Source organism: Stegostoma tigrinum, chromosome 7 (assembly GCF_030684315.1).
Source record: "Stegostoma tigrinum isolate sSteTig4 chromosome 7, sSteTig4.hap1, whole genome shotgun sequence".
NCBI lineage: Eukaryota > Metazoa > Chordata > Chondrichthyes > Orectolobiformes > Stegostomatidae > Stegostoma > Stegostoma tigrinum.
Window position 1 is genome coordinate 716,852 of NC_081360.1, and position 16,389 is coordinate 733,240.

Genomic DNA, 16,389 nt, shown 5'->3' on the forward strand with positions numbered 1-16,389 from the left:
ATTATCAGGTAACAGGAAACATCAGGTTGTGGGGCAGACAGGACAGCTGAATAATCGCCTTTCCTGTTGAAACCTTTTCATGAAAAAATATTAAACACCAGGTCAGCACCTATTGTTGTGGTCGAGTGGTTAAGGCGATGAATTAAAAATCCATTGGGGTTTCCCTCCACAGGTTTGAGTCCTGCCAGCTATGTTGCTTCAACTTGCTTATTCTAAAGAAATTCATGCTCAATGAGTTCTCGCTCAAATGCCACTACCTCAAAATCACATTTTCTCAGGTCTGCCCATTGGTTGACATTCAGGAAACATGAGATCTGAACGAGAATTTTACCATGCTCTAACTCTTAGCTCTGTTTCTCTTTCCATAGATACTGCTGGACTTGTTGAATTTCTGCAGCATTCTCTATATTTAATCTAAACAAATTCTGTTTTTCAATAAATATCGTTGAACCTAACACTTTGGTAACTGACACCAGGCAATGGCAACAATTTCTCCAACTACCCACCCATCCATCCCTCCACTCCCTCCCCTGTCATTAAACACAGCCCCAGGAAATCCTTGGTTAACCATCTTTGCTCCAAAGAGAACATTCCTGGCCGTGGGATTCAGTCCACAAAACAGGATTTCTCATCCATGCATGTGGTGCGAGGTGGAGGATTGTGAAGAAATTTTGGGAAAATATTGTCAGTTGGCATTTTGGAAAATGTTAAGCAAGCAAAATGGAAAAGCTTGCCCCCAACTTTGTGAATCTTTTGAAACTCTCTGGGCAGTGGAATCACAGGAGAATAAATTTAGATTTAGATATAGATTTTATTGTTACATGGACTAAGTATTGGAATAGTTGGGCACAGTGAAACGGGCACACAGTCGCCGTTCTCTGGCATCATTTTGATTATAGAAGGGTGAACTTTCCAAGTGACATCAAGCAGTCATGGCACCTAACCCTTCTTTAAGAGGCCAATACATTGACTCTGATGTTGTCCGGACATGATCTGATCTGGGACATTGAAAGGATTCTCGTTCCTGCACATCAGGAATTTAAAACTCATCTTGGCTCCGGGGCAATGAGAAAACTCGGGAACAGGCAAGACACTGAAAGTCTTGAAGGCAGACAGCCCCATTAGTAGGAGAGAGGGTTCCCAGTGACATAAATGTGTCTGCAGAGGGTGGGATCAGACTGTTGCCTTGTCTCCACAATGAATGCCAAAGGCTTTATTTTGGTAAAATAAAACTGATTGAGGAAAATTGTCATTCTAAGAAAAGTGGTTTAAAGGTTGAATTCACTAAGAGTCTGCTTTAAGGCTTTATGCAGGAAATGGCTCACCAGTCTCTGTGGCGCCATTGGTCAGAGCTTTTGGCTGTTAAGCTGAAATTTGGTGTTTTGCGGCCACCCAGGAAGGAGTGATTTTTTTTTGCGCTCTACCAGTTCTCTTTGCTCCACAGTTCCAGTTTTTAATGCAGTCAGGAAAATGTTCCCCAAATGGAAATCTCAACCAATGAGTAACCACAAAGGCGGTTCGATTTTTTAAAAAATGTCTAATGTAAAGAGCAATCGATATTGGGAATCTGAAACAAAAACAGAAACTGCTGGAGAAAATCAACAGGCTCGGCAGTACCTGTGAGATAAAACAAGGTTTGAAAATGTCAACGTGTGCAGCTGGATGAACACAGCAGGCCAAAGAGCATCTCAGGAGCACCAAAGCTGACGTTTCGAGCCTAGACCCTTCATCATTCCTCTCTGATCAAGGCTCTCGGCCCGAAACATCAGCTGTTGTGCTCCTGAGATGCTGCTTGGCCTGCTGTGTTCATCCAGCTGCACACTTTGTTATCTTGGATTCTCCAGCATCTGCAGTTCTCATTATCTTTGAAAATGTTAACCCTGATTTTCTGTACACAGATGCTTCCAGATCTGCTGAGCTTTATCTAGCAATTTATGTCTTTATTTTTGAATGAATGTATATTCCACCATTAGGATGAAACTACTAGACCCACCATGTACTGAATATAACCCTTTCGAAATCTGTGATGTGATTGGATTTTAAAAAAAGTAATGAATCACACTTCCTCAGCCACACAGGGAGAGAGACCTGGAAAGGTGAGTAGGTAGTGTGTTGCTGCAGTCATCATCGAGTAGCTAAGGAGATGGAGTTTGAAGCCCATTGGGGTGTCCCTGGGCAGTTTCAAATCCTGCCAACTGTGGTTGAGTGCTGAGGGAAATTGGAAAGGAGTTTTCTTCCCGCCTCCTTGTTTGCAACAGGAATCACAGGAAGGGTGGAGGAGAAGCATTTCACCAACAATGAAAATATGCAACTCACTGCCTGTCGGAGTAGAACAAGATTGGAGTTCAGACATGTTCAGACGTACACTTGACGCAGTGAGTGAAGTGCTAGAAATCAGACTAAGTTACACAGTGTCTTGAGTTAAGTTGCTGCAGACCTGAAGGGGTTTTCTTCAGTGCTGGAGATCTCAGTTTGTGAAGCGACGGGACAGAGTTTGCAAAATACAGTTCTGCCTGTCAGGCAAATTATCCATTATGCACTGTGCATATTCCTGGAATCTGTATCTGGGAGAACCAGGAAAATAAGACACTGGTACTTCTTTACCCAGCCATGCACAAACTCTTGCTTCTCATTGCCCCATCTTACAATCCCTTGCCTTACCTTCCAGGTAAAGATTGACTTCATAATGTGCCTACGTTCATACCAAGCAGCTCATGAGATGGGAGCCGGAGGTGAGACAGGGACAGAAGCACAAAGAGATGCAACACGTAAGTGTTTAGAGTTTTCCCTATGTTAGGGATTTTGGCAGAGAAATTGTGGTGGAAAGCAGGAAGTCCCCAGGTCCAGATGGGATCTATTCCAGGTTACTGAGGGAAGCAAGAGAGGGCACAGCCAGGGCCTTAACAGATATCTTTGCAGCGTCCTTAGGCACGGGTGAGGTCCTGGAGGACTGGAGACTTGCTGATGTTGTCCCCTTGTTTAAGAAGGGCAGCAAGGATAATCCAGGTAATTATAGACTGGTGAGCCTGACGTCAGTGGTAGGGAAGCTACTGGACAAGATACTGAGGGATAGGATCTATTCCCATTTGGAAGAAAATGGGCATATCAGTGATAGGCAACATGGTTTTATGCAGGGAAGGTCATGTCTTACCAGCTGAATAGAATTATTTGAGGACGTGACAAAGTTGATTGATGAGGGAAAGGCTGTAGAAGTCATCTACATGGACTTCAGTAAGAAGTTTGTAAAGGTTCCCCGTGGCAGGCTGATGGAGAACGTGAAGTCACATGGGGTCCAGGGTGTGCTAGCTAGATGGATAAAAAACTGACTAGGCAACAGGAGACAGAGAGTTGTAGTGGAAGCGAGTTTCTCAAATTGGAGACCTGTGACCAGTGGTGTTCCACAGGGATCTGTGCTGGGACTACTGTTGTTTGTGATATATGTAAATGATTTGGAGGAAGGTGTAGGTGGTCTGATCAGCATGTTTGCTGATGACACTAAGATTGGTTGAGTAGCTGAGAGTGAAGGGGACTGTCAGAGATGACTGCATAATATAGATAGACTGGAGAGTTGGGCAGATATATGGCAGATGGAGTTCAATCCGGGCAAATGCGAGGTGATGCATTTTGGAAGATCAAATTCAAGGGCGAACGATACAGTAAATGGAAAAGTCCGAGGGAAAATTGACGAACAGAGAGATCTGGGTGTTTAGGTCCATTGTTCCCTGAAGGTGACAACACAGGTCAATACGGTGGTCAAAAAGGCATATGGCATGCTTTCCTTCATTGGGCGGGATATTGAGTACAAGAGTTGGCAGGTCATGTTGCAGTTGTATAGGACTTTGGTTCAGCCACATTTGGAGTACTGTGTGCAGTTCTGGTCGCCGCATTACCAAAAGGATGTGGATGTTTTGGAGAGGGTGCAGAGGAGGTTCACCAGGATGTTGCCTGGTATGGAGGGTGCTAGCTATGAAGAGAGGTTGAGTAGATTAGGGTTATTTTCATTAGAAAGACAGAGATTGACGGGGGACCCGATTGAGGTCTACAAAAACATGAGGAGTATCGACAGGGTGGGTAGCAAAAAGCTTTTTCCCAGAGTGGGGGACTCAATTACTAGGGGTCATGAGTTCAAAGTGAGAGGAGGAAAGTTTAAGGGAGATATGTGTGGAAAGTTCTTTACACGGAGGGTGGTGGGTGCCTGGAACGACACAAAACCCAAATTGGTAGAGAAACTCAGCAGGCCTGGCAGCATCTGTGGAGAGAAACAGAGCTGTTGTTTCAGACCCACTGACTGTTCACCCCTACTAGTTTAATATTGCATTTCTGTATTATATTGTTGGGAGAAATTTGTCACTTTATCTGTTGAATCAATGTATTTATCAAAATCGCTCTCTCACTTGCTTACTCATGCTAACTTTACAACTTTAAAGGGACGTTATCAGCTGTAATGCTGCTTCAGTTACCATGAGGTGCTGAAAGGGTCTGTTTAGATGGTTGCCTTTTTCTTTTCCTTTTGTCAGTTAGCGGCCATGTTGAATGGAGAATTGTTCGTTTCTGTGTCTGTCACAATATGTGTCTCTATTTGTGTCTTTCTGACTCTGTGTATCCACCTCACCCTCTTTTCACATTCTCTGACAATCCATTGTCCGCATTCCCCATTTCCCATTTCTGATCTTTGAAGCAGGAACCTTGGATGACGAGACACGTGGAACATCTAGTCAAGAGGATGAAGGAAGCTTACTTAAGGTTAAGGAAACAAGGGTCAGACAGAGCTCGGGAGGACGACAACATAGCCAGGAAGGAACTGAAGAATGGATTTAGGAGAGCAAGAAGTGGGCTATGGCAGGTAGGATTTAGGAAAATCCCAAGGCATTGTATATTTACGTGAGGGACAAGAGGATGGTCAGAATAATGGCAGTACATATCAGGGATAGTGGAAGAAACTTGTGCGCAGAGTCAGATAAGGTAGGGGAGGCCTTAATAAATAATTTGCTTCAGTATTCACCAGTGAGTGGGACCTTAACGATTGTGAGGATAGCATGAAAAAGGCAGATATGCTCGAGCAGGTTGATATTAGGAAGGTGGATGTGCTACAAATTTTGAAAAACATGAGGATAGATAAGCCCCCGGGCCAGATGGGATATGCACAAGGTTGCTGCTGGGAATTGCTGAACAGTCAGTCATTCTGTGGTGGGCTAGTTATTGGAGAGGATTCTGAGAGAAAGTAGTTATGATTATTTGGACAAGCACAATTTGATTAGAAATAGTTGGTGTAGGTTTGTGAGGGGCAGGGCATGCCTCACAAGCCTTACTGAATTCTTTGAGGAGGTGGCAACTGACATTGATGAAGTTCGAGCAATGGATGTGGTGCATATGGATTTTAGATAAGCATTTGATTAGGTTCCCCAAGGTAGGCTCATTTAGAAAGTTAGGAGACATGGGATTCATGGAAATTTGGCTGTCTGGATACAGAATTTGCTGTAAAATAGAAGCCAGAGATTTGCATATATTGCATATATGGGCAACTCATTTCCCTGAGATAACACACCCAGGTATAAATCCGAGCATGACCAGCCTCCAAAGTTCTGTGTGAACTCACCGGTGTCTCCAGTGCCAGCATTTTGTTTTTAGACCTCTCATTAAACCAACTGCCCTGATTTGCACGTTAGATTTGCCAAAGATGATCCTGTTCCAAATGTACTTCATTGGCTGTGATTTGGGTGGTGGTGAAAGGCGCGATTAAAATGCAAGGACATAATTCTTCCTCGATCCATTGCCCTGATAATTAATCTCTCCGCTCATGGAAATGGATCCTTTCCATCCACTCTATCGTTCATCAACGTGTTTAGTTCAATTCAATCCCACAACAGCCGACACTGTTCTGATCAAGTACAGGGTGACAGTAAATATTAGGGTCGTGGCACAGACATCACGAATTGAATCCTTGCCTTTCCTGTTAGATACATGTCAAAAGAAATACTAAAAGTCAGTCAGTGGCCTGTAGTTGTGGCCGAGTGGTTAAGGCGATGGATTAGAAATCCATTGGGGTATCCCCGCGCAGGTTCAAATCCTGCCAACTACGTTCCTCTCAAAACAAGCTCACATTTTCTCAGGTCAGGCAATGTGTTTCCATTCAGGAAAGACATGTTCTGAACAAGAATCCCGTTTTCCCGAAAGCGTCAGCTCTGTTTCACTTCCCACCAGTACAGCTAGGCATGTTGAGTTTCTGCAGTGTTCCGTCTGTTTATTCTGCATAACTGCTGTTTTTCATGAAATGCCTTCAGTTTTGGAAAAGTACAGCTGATACAGACAATTATCATTTCAACTGAGGGCAGTTGGGAGTTTGAATTCACTCCAAACCTGCTTTAAGAGCTCGCAATTTTCTGTGCTGCCATCCGGCACGGTGGCTCAGTGGTTAGCACTGCAGCCTCACTGCACCAGGGAACCAGATTCGATTCCAGCCTCTGACGACTGTCTGTGTGGGTTTCCTCCAGCCATTCTAGTTTCATCCCACACTCCAAAGATGTGCAGGCTGGGCGGATTGGCCATGTTAAATTGCCCATAGTGTTCATGGGTGTGTGGGTTACAGGGGGATGGGTCTGGTTGGTATGCTTCAAGGGGCAGTGTGGACTTGTTGGGCCCAAGGGCCTGTTTCCACACTGTAGGGAATCTAATCTAATCAACTGGCTGTCACTTTCAACTGTGAAATGTGAAGCTGTCGGTTTGAGGCCACCGAGGAAGGAACAAGTGGTATTCTCACTCTACCAGTTCCCTTTAGACTGTACAGTTACGGGTTTTAAGGTAGTCAGGAAAATGTTGCCCAAATGGAAATCTTGTCTGGTGAGTGACTTCAAAGGTATTTCACTGTTGCTTTTCTCGCTGCCATAAAGAGCTGGGAATGCTTGGAATCTGAAACAAAAGCAGAAACTGCACCACAGAAAGGAGAAAACAGAGTTCTGAAGAAGCTCTAAAACATTGACTCAAATTATCTGCCCACAGATGCTCCCAGATCTGCTGAGCCTTTTTCCTGCAATTGATATTTTGCTTGCGAATGAAAGTTTATTTTATCTATTGGGATGAAACAACCAGAATCACCATATACCAAGTATAACACTTTAAAAATCTGCGAAGTGATTGGATTCAAACAAACCCAGCAATAATTCATTCTGCCACAGCTCAACTGGCCATGGAAAGTGACCTGAAAAGATAAACGGCATCATATCTCTCCTAGCAGTCATGGCTGATTGGTTAAGGTCGTGGGCCAATGTCTTGTGGGGCATCCCTATGTTGCTTCTGATCCTGCTGACTATGGGAGAAGTCTGGTATTGAATGCAAGGGCTGTTAACTTCCTTCAGTTTGCTTGAGACAAGGAACAAGGCTTTTCAATCAGACTGCCAAAGGTGGGAGAAGGCAACTCACTGCCTGTCATTGCAGCACAAGCACAAACCTTCATAAAAGTTAAAGAGCTTTAAGATATTCACTTGCAGGGCTAACTATGGTGAGGTTGCGAGCCATGTGCCTGGAAATAAGACTAGAACAGTCAGTTCTGAGAAAGGGTCCCCCGACCCACTGTGTTAACCCTGATTTTTCTTCACAAATCCTGCCAGACCTACTGAACTTTTCCAGCAATTTTGGTTTTGTTCCAAGAACAGTCAAGGTCTCGAGTTCAACCGGTCAGACCCGATGGGTCGAAGGGTCTTTTTCAGTGGTGTAGCCCTCTCTGATCAGTTGTGGCACTGTGCATGTTCCCCGAATCTGTATCTGGGAGACAGGAAGATGCAATCCTGGTGTCTTTTCACCCAGCCATCTGCAAACCCCTCGCTTCTCAATCCGTACCTTGAGCGTTAAGTGAAACTTCGAGCCAAGACCCTTCTGATGAAGGGTCTAGGCCCGAAACGTCAGCTTTTGTGCTCCTGAGATGCTGCTTGTCCTGCTGTGTTCATCCAGCTTCACACTTTATGATCTTGGATTCTCCAGCATCTGCAGTTCCCATTGTCTCTCTCATTAAACCATTGTTTTTTTGCCTGCAAACAGTGCTGGGGAGGGCAGTGCCCGTTTGATCTTCCCCTCCCTCTCAGTCACTTGGGCCACTCAGGCAGTGATAGTGTCCCTACCTTGGATGGAGGTGAATACCCAGAGGCAAATAGAGTTGCATATTGAGGTAGACACTAAAAGGACCATTTCTCCATTTGACACTGCTGCTAATTATCCATATTGGGGGCAGCAAAGTGGCACAGTGTTTAGTACTACTACCGCACAGAACCACGGACCAGGGTTCAATTCCAGCCTTGGGCGGCTGTCTGTGTGGAATTTGTGTCATCTCCCCGTGTCTGCATGGGTTTCCTCCCAGTCACAGATGTGCAGGGTAGGTGGATTGGCCGTGATAAATTGCCCAGAGTGTTTAGGAAGGTGTAGATTAGGTGGGTTATGGGGAGGTGGGATGCTTTGAAGTTCAGTGTGGACTTGTTTGGCCAAAGAGCCTGTTTCCACACTGTAGGGATTCTATATCGATATCCCTCATTTCCCATTGCTGCCCTTTGAAAAGTCTGAAGACTGGACAGTGTTTGAGACTGGAGCTGCTGAGAGGCTTTCCCACCCCGATTGTAAAGCCTGGAACTGGGCTCACATTCTCCAAATAGTGTTTCTGTTACTAAGGACTGAGCCAAGGAGACATTTATTTCCTCAAAAGATGATGAGTGTTTAGCCTTCTAAATAGAATTCCTAATCCACCAGAAAAGAAACAAAATGCCACAATTATATAATGACTGTGATGTTTTTACTGTTGGTGTAAAATGAATGAATGGTGACAGCAGAGAATGAGGGTGATCAGTTCCTGGTGTCTGCCCCATTATCACAATATTCCACAGTAAGGCTGCAGTTTATTCTGTCTCACCTTGTTATTCCTACCAAACCTCAGGATGAATTAATTGTCAGCAGGAAACCATTCCCTGATAGGGAGAAAACAGGCGACAGGAGTGCCAGCACCAAATGATAACTGTCTGCATTCAAACATAGGAACCATGCTCAGTTCTCTGCACCGACAGGACAAGTAATGGTCGAGTGGTATTGTTGCTGGTCTGTTTATTTAGAAAGCAAGGTAACATTCTGGAGACCAATGTTCAAATATCACCCCCAGAAGATAATGGGATTTCAATTCAATAAATATCTGTAATTTAGAATGCAATGATGGCCATAAATCCATCATCAGGGGACCAAAACCCATGCTGTTCCTTCATGTCGTTCAGGCATCTTTGATCCTTACCTGATCGCGCCTACATCTGACTCCAGGCCCACAGCAAACATGGTGGGTAATTAGCAACGGGCAATAGATGTTGGCCGAGCCAGTCGCACCCTCAGTCTGTGAATGAATAAAGGGGGCAAGTAACTTTGCTGTTTAGATCAACAATATGGCATTTCAGAGAAGTTGAAACAAGGAATCTTCAATGTAAAGCTCAGGCACCGCTGGGATTTTAACTCAAGATCGCCTGTTTACTACACACTGATTTTTTACCCACCCATAGGGCCATTTCCGTAACCACGCAATCACAGTAACTTGGGGAACTTTCCTGTATCAGTGTTACTCAGTGAGAATTTTGATCTAACACCACTCCTGTGAAAATACATGGAAAGAGACAATTTTCTCCTGAGTTAATGGGAACTGCAGATGCTGGAGAATCCGAGATAACAAAGTGTGGAGCTGGATGAACACAGCAGGCCAAAGAGCATCTCAGGAGCACAAAAGCTGACGTTTTGGGCCTGGACCCTTTGGTTTAAAACTGACAAATTTCACCAGTTTCAGCTAACTGGATAAGGAGCATGGGCTCATCCTCCTGGGGCCCATGAACAACGTTAACACACACTGAGGGAACCTAACAAGACGAACAGGTTCATTTTGGTTCCTGAGCAAATGTAAAGCCTGGACCATTGGAGCCAACATTGATCCTTGCACCAACAGTTCCACACTCACTTCCTGCCTCATGCCCCTGCCTCCGTCACAGACATTGTTGCTTTTCACTTTTGCTTCACTCCCACACTTTGCTTCTGAACATGTTCCTGACCGTTTGTAGGTGCTCAGTTAGAAGCTGCAGCTTGAACCCGGAAGCCTGGGATAGGACTTCATTCAATGGGATTGGATTTATTGCCCATCCCGAATTCCCCCACAGATGGAGGTGATGAGTTACTTTATTGAACACTCAAACTCCTTGGCACGTAGGTACAGCTTTGATGTTATGAGGAAGGGAGTTCCAGGATTTAGAAGCAACGACGCTGAAGGAACAGCGGCATAGTTCAAACTCAGAATGGTGAGAAAATTGGAGGGGAGTTTGTTGTGGTCAAATTCCCATCAAACTGCTGCCATTATCCTTCAATGTGAAGGCAAGCTCTCATTGGACTGATTCTGGTAGATTCAGAGTGCGTGTTCTGTGCATAACCAGGAATTTACTTCATTCCGACAGTTAACAGGAAGAGATATAAATCATCATTTCCTGACTGGGAATTGTACCCCCGCCTGAGTGATGCAAACCCTGAAAGCCAACCAGCTTACATGACACTAATCCTTGCGACCTGACTTGTAGACACTCCCGCGCCCTTTCTCAGTGGCAGACAGTCAGGCACCTCGCCCTTCTTGAAGAGGCTCACACATTGACTCTGATATTCTCGGGGACATTTGTTGCTGTGTGTGCAAGTATTCTACGTATTTTTCTCCTACATGGATAACTTATATATCAGCCATGTGTCATCTTTTGACACCTCCTCCTACTGTCCCCATGATCATAACCCCACCCACGACCACCAAAACAGCATCTCCCAGAACACCCATAACCTCATCACTAGCAGCCTCCTTCCTCATCGCTGCCCAACCCCACACCGCCCGCTTCTCATCCCTTTCCAAAATCCATAAACCCGACTGCCCTGATCGACCCATCATCCCTGCTCCTGCCCCACCGATAGTATCCCCACTTATCTCGACTCTCTTTCCTCCCCCCTGGTCCAGGTGCTCCCCACCTACATCCGGGACACCACCCAATCCCTCCACCTCCTCCAAAACATTCGAATCCTTGGCCGTCAACACCTCATCTTCATCATGAATGTCCAATACCTGTATACTTGCATTCTCCTAAAAAAAGCCCTCTGCTTCTTCCTGTCCCACAAGACAGACCAGTCCCCCTTCACCAATATCCACCAAACTGAACTCGTTCTTCATCTGAACAACTTCTCCTTCAACTCCTCTCACTTCCTACAGATGAAAGGGGTGGCCACAGTGGCACAAGCTGTACCTGCCACTTTGTGGGAAATGTGGAACAGTCCCTATCCCACAGCTACACTGGCCCTATCCCCCTATCTCTTCCTCTGTTACATCACTGACTGTATCAATGCTGCTCCATTCTCCAAAGAGGAGCTTGAACATTTCATCTACCTTACCAACACCTTCCACCCCAACCTGACGTTCACCTGGGCCATTTCTGATACCTGTCTGTCCTTCCTAGACCTCTCTGCTCCCAAAATGAGGTGTTCTACTCCCGGACATCTGAGGTGTCCTTGTTTTTCAAGGACGGCAATGGCCACACACACACACACACACACACACACACACACACACACACACACACACACACACACACACACACACACACACACACACACACACACACACACACAACACCCCCCGCAACAGTGGTTGAAAATACCCTTGACCCCATCTCTTGCGTTTCCCACACCTCAGCCCTTACACTCCCTCCCCACAATAAAAACAAATAGAGAATCCCCCTTGTCCTCACGTATCACCCCATCAATCTCCGGATCCAATAGATCATTCTCCACCACTTTCACTACCCGCAATCTGACCCCACCACCAAAGACATTTTTCCCTTCCCACCCTGATCTGCTTTCTGGAGGGACCGCGCTCTCCATGGCTCCCTCTTCCACTCCACACTTCCCACGAGCCCCACCAGCCCTGGCACCTTTCCCTGCAACCGCAGGAAGTGCTACACCTGCCCCTACACCTCCCTCCTCACTTCCATCCCAGGCCCCAAGAAAACCTTCCACACTAAACAGATGTTCACCTGTACATCTGCTGATGAGGTCTTTTGAACCCACTGTCCCCAATGTGGCTTCCTCTACATCAGGGAGACCAAACGCAGGCTCAGAGATCACAGAGAGCACCTACACTCAGTTTGTGACAAACAACAACTCCCAGTCATAAACCACTTCAACTCCCCCTCCTGCTGCCTTGATGACATGACCATCCCGGGCCTCCTCCAGTGTCACAACGATGCCACCCGAAGGTTGGAGGAACAGGACCTCATATTCGGCCTGGGAACCCTGCAGCCCTGTGGTATTAATGTGGACTTCACAAGCTTCAAAATCTCCCCAACCCTGACCTCATCCCAAGATCAGCGCCCGCTCATCCCTGCCCCTTGACTTGCCCATCTTCTCTCCAACATATTCACCTCTCCCTCCTCACTGAACAACCCACATCCCCACTCACTTCCTACACTCACCTCTTCAAGCTTCATACCCGCCTCATTGACCTGTCCATCTTCTTTCCCACCCGATCCACTCCACTGTCTACCTGCTATCACTGTCCACCCATTTATTTCAGAGACCCCTCACCCCCGCCCCCATTTCTGAAGAAGGGCCCAGACCTGAAACGTCAAGTTTCCTGATACTCCAATGCCGCCCGGCCTGCTGTGTTTACCCAGCTCCACACCTTGTTATATCAGACACTTCTTTTGTCTCTCCTTCTCCATCACAACTCCCCCTCGCTTGAAAGCTTTTGTCGGCAAAATTCTCCCACCCTTTACCCGCTCATTCCCTCTGTTCACCGTCCCCCTCCCCCTTTCCGTGTCCTTGCTCACTGATCTGAACGAATCTCCCAGTTTCGGAGTCCACAGCAGAGAAAAAGGCCCTTTGGACCATCGATTTATTGCTGGTCAAATAACTATTCAAGTGTCATTTCCAGCACTTTTCCCAGAGATGTGTCCGAAATGTCATCACAATTCAACCGAAATTGCTGAAAAAACTCTGTTTGTCTGGCACCATCTGCGGAGAGAATAGATCTAAGGAAGGGAAACTTGACACAAAATGTTAACTCTGATTTCTGTTCACAGATACTGCCAGACCTGCAGAATTTGTCAACAATGGTATCAGAGATAATGGGAACTGCAGATGCTGGAGAATCCAAGATAATAAAGTGTGAAGCTGGATGAACACAGCAGGCCAAGGAGCTTCTTAGGAGCACAAAAATTGACGTTTCGAGCCTGGACCCTTCATCAGAGAGGGGTTGGGGTGAGGGTGTGGAATAAACAGGGAGAGAGGGGGAGGCGGACCGAAGATGGAGAGAAAAGAAGATAGGTGGAGAGGAGAGTATAGGTGGGGAGGTAGGGAGGGGTGAGGTCAGTCCAGAGAAGATGGAGAAGACAAGGAGGTGGTATGAGGTCAGTAGGTAGGAAATGGAGGTGCGGCTTGAGGTGGGAGGAAGGGATGGGTGAGAGGAAGAACAGGTTAGGGAGGCAGAGACAGGCTGGGCTGGTTTTGGGATGCAGTGGGTGGAGGGGATGAGCTGAGCTGGTTGTGTGATGCAGTGGGAGGAGGGGACAAACTGGGCTGGTTTTGGGATGCGGTGGGGGAAGGGGAGATTTTGAATCTGGTGAAATCCACATTGATACCATTGGGCTGCAGGGTTCGCAAGCGGAATATGAGTTGCTGTTCCTGCCTCCTTCGGGTGGCATCATAGTGGCACTGCAGGAGGCCCATGATGGAGATGTCATCTAAAGAATGGGAGGGGCAGTAGAAATGGTTCGCGACTGGGAGGTGCAGTTGTTTACTACGAACAGAGCGGAGGTGTTCTGCAAAGCGGTCCTCAAGCCTCCGCTTGGTTTCCCCAATGTAGAGGATGCCACACCGGGTACAATGGATACAGTATACCACATTGGCAGATGTGCAGGTGAACCTCTGCTGAATATTGAAAGTCATCTTGGGGCCAGGGATAGGGGTGAGGGAGGAGGTGTGGGGGCAAGTGTAGCATTTCCTGCAGTTGCAGGGGAAGGTGCTGGGTGTGGTGGGGTTGGAGGGCAGTGTGGAGCGAACAAGGGAGTCACGGAGAGAGTGGTCTCTCCGGAAAGCAGACAAAGGTGGGGATGGAAAAATGTCTTGAGTGGTGGGGCCGGATTGTAGATGGCGGAAGTGTCGGAGGATGATGCGTTGTATCCGGAGGCTGGTGGGGTGGTGTGTGAGAACGAGGAGGATCCTCTTTGGGCGGTTGTGGCGGGTGCGGGGTGTGAGGGATGTGTTGCGGGAAATGCGGGAGAAGCGGTCAAGGGCGTTCTCGACCACTGTGTGGTAAAGTTGCGGTCCTTGAAGAACTTGGATATCTGGGGTGTTCGGGAGTGGAATGCCTCATTCTGGTAGCAGATGCAGCGGAGGCGGAGGAATTGGGAATAGGGCATGGAATTTTTGCCGGGAGGTGGGTGGGAGGAGGTGTATTCCAGGTAGCCATGGGAGTCGGTGGGCTTGAAATGGACATCAGTTACAAGCTGGTTGCCTGAGATGGAGACTGAGAGGTCCAGGAAGGTGAGGGATGTTTTGGAGATGGCCCAGGTGAACTGGAGGTTGGGGCGGAAGGTGTTGGTGAAGTGGATGAACTGCTCAAGCTCCTCTGGGGAGCAAGAGGCGGAACCGATACAGTCATCAATGTAACGGAGGAAGAGGTGAGGTTTGGGGCCTGTGTAGGTGCAGAAGAAGGACTGTTCCACGTAACCTACAAAGAGGCAGGCATAGCTGGGGCCCATTCGGGTGCCCATGGCCACCCACTTTGTCTGTAGGAAGTGGGAGGAATCAGAAGAGAAGTTGTTGAGGGTGAGGACGAGTTCGGCTGGGTGGATGAGGGTGTCGGTGGAGGGGGACAGGTCGAGCCTCCGGGACAGGAAGAAGCGGAGGGCCTTGAGGCCATCTGCATGTGGAATACAGGTGTATAGGGACTGGACGTCCATTGTGAAAATGAGGTGTTGGGGGCCAGGGAATTGGAAGGTCTGGAGGAGTTGGAGGGCACGGGTGGTGTCACGGATGTAGGTGGGGAGTTCCTGGACCAAAGGGGAGAAAATGGAGTCCAGATAGGTGGAGATGAGTTCGGTGGGGCAGGAACAGGCTGAGACAATGGGTCGACCAGGGCAGGCAGGTTTGTGGATTTTGAGAAGGAGATAGAAACGGGCCAGTGCGGGGTTGGGGTGTGGATTTTTGGAAGGCCCGTTTCTATCTCCTTCCCAAAATCCACAAACCTGCCTGCCCTGGTCGACCCATTGTCTCAGCCTGTTCCTGCCCCACCGAACTCATCTCCACCGATCCGGACTCCATTTTCTCCCCTTTGGTCCAGGAACTCCCCATCTCCGTTCGTGACACCACCCACGCCCTCCACCTCCTCCAGAACTTCCAATTCCCTGGCCCCCAACACTTCATTTTCACTATGGACGTCCAGTCCCTATACACCTGTATTCCACATGCAGATGGCCTCATGGCCCTCCGCTTCTTCCAGTCCCACAGGCCCGGCCAGTCCCCCTCCACCGACACCATCGTCCGCCTAGCCGAACTCATCCTCACCCTCAACAACTTCTCTTTTGATTCCTCCCACTTCCTACAGACAACGTGGGTGGCCATGGGCACCCGCATGGGCCCCAGCTATGCCTGCCTTTTTGTAGGTTCCGTGGAACAGTCCCTCTTCCGCACCTATACCGGCCCCAAATCCCACCTCTTCCTCCGTTACATTGATGACTGTATCAGCGCCACCTCTTGCTCCCCAAAGATGCTCGAACAGTTCATCCACTTCACTAACACCTTCCGCCCCAACCTCCTGTTCACCTGGGCCATCTCCAAAACATCCCTCACATTCCTGGACTTCTCAGCATCCATCTCAGGCAACCACCTTGTAACTGATATCCATTTCAAGCCCACCAACTCCCACAGCTACCTAGAATACACCTCCTCCCACCCACCTTCCTGCAAAAATTCCATCCCCTCTTCCCAATTCCTCCGCCTCCACTGCTTCTGCTCCCAGGATGAGGCATTCCACTCCCGCATATCCCAGATGTCCAAGTTCTTCAAGGGCTGCAACTTTCCCCCCAAAGTGGTCAAGAACGCCCTTGACCGCTTCTCCCGCAACACATCCCTCACACCCCGCCCCCGCCAAAACCACCCAAAGACGATCCCCCTCCTTCTCACACATCACCCCACCATCCTCCGGATACAACGCATCATCCTCCGACACTTCCACCATCTACAATCTGACCCCACCACCCAAGGCATTTTTCCATCCCCACCCTTGTCTGCTTTCCGGAGAAACCACTCTCTCCGTGACTCCCTTGTTCGCTCCACACTGCCCTCCAACCCCACCACACCCGG

General features: G+C 47.9%; 1 non-coding gene across 1 annotated transcript; it reads left to right on the forward strand.

The window, feature by feature from the left end:
- Nucleotides 1-5,997: 5,997 nt before the first annotated feature.
- Nucleotides 5,998-6,079, forward strand: trnas-aga (transfer RNA serine (anticodon AGA)). Its single transcript has one exon. It is a non-coding gene; the product is annotated as a tRNA-Ser (tRNA).
- The last annotated feature ends 10,310 nt before the right edge of the window (nt 6,080-16,389 follow it).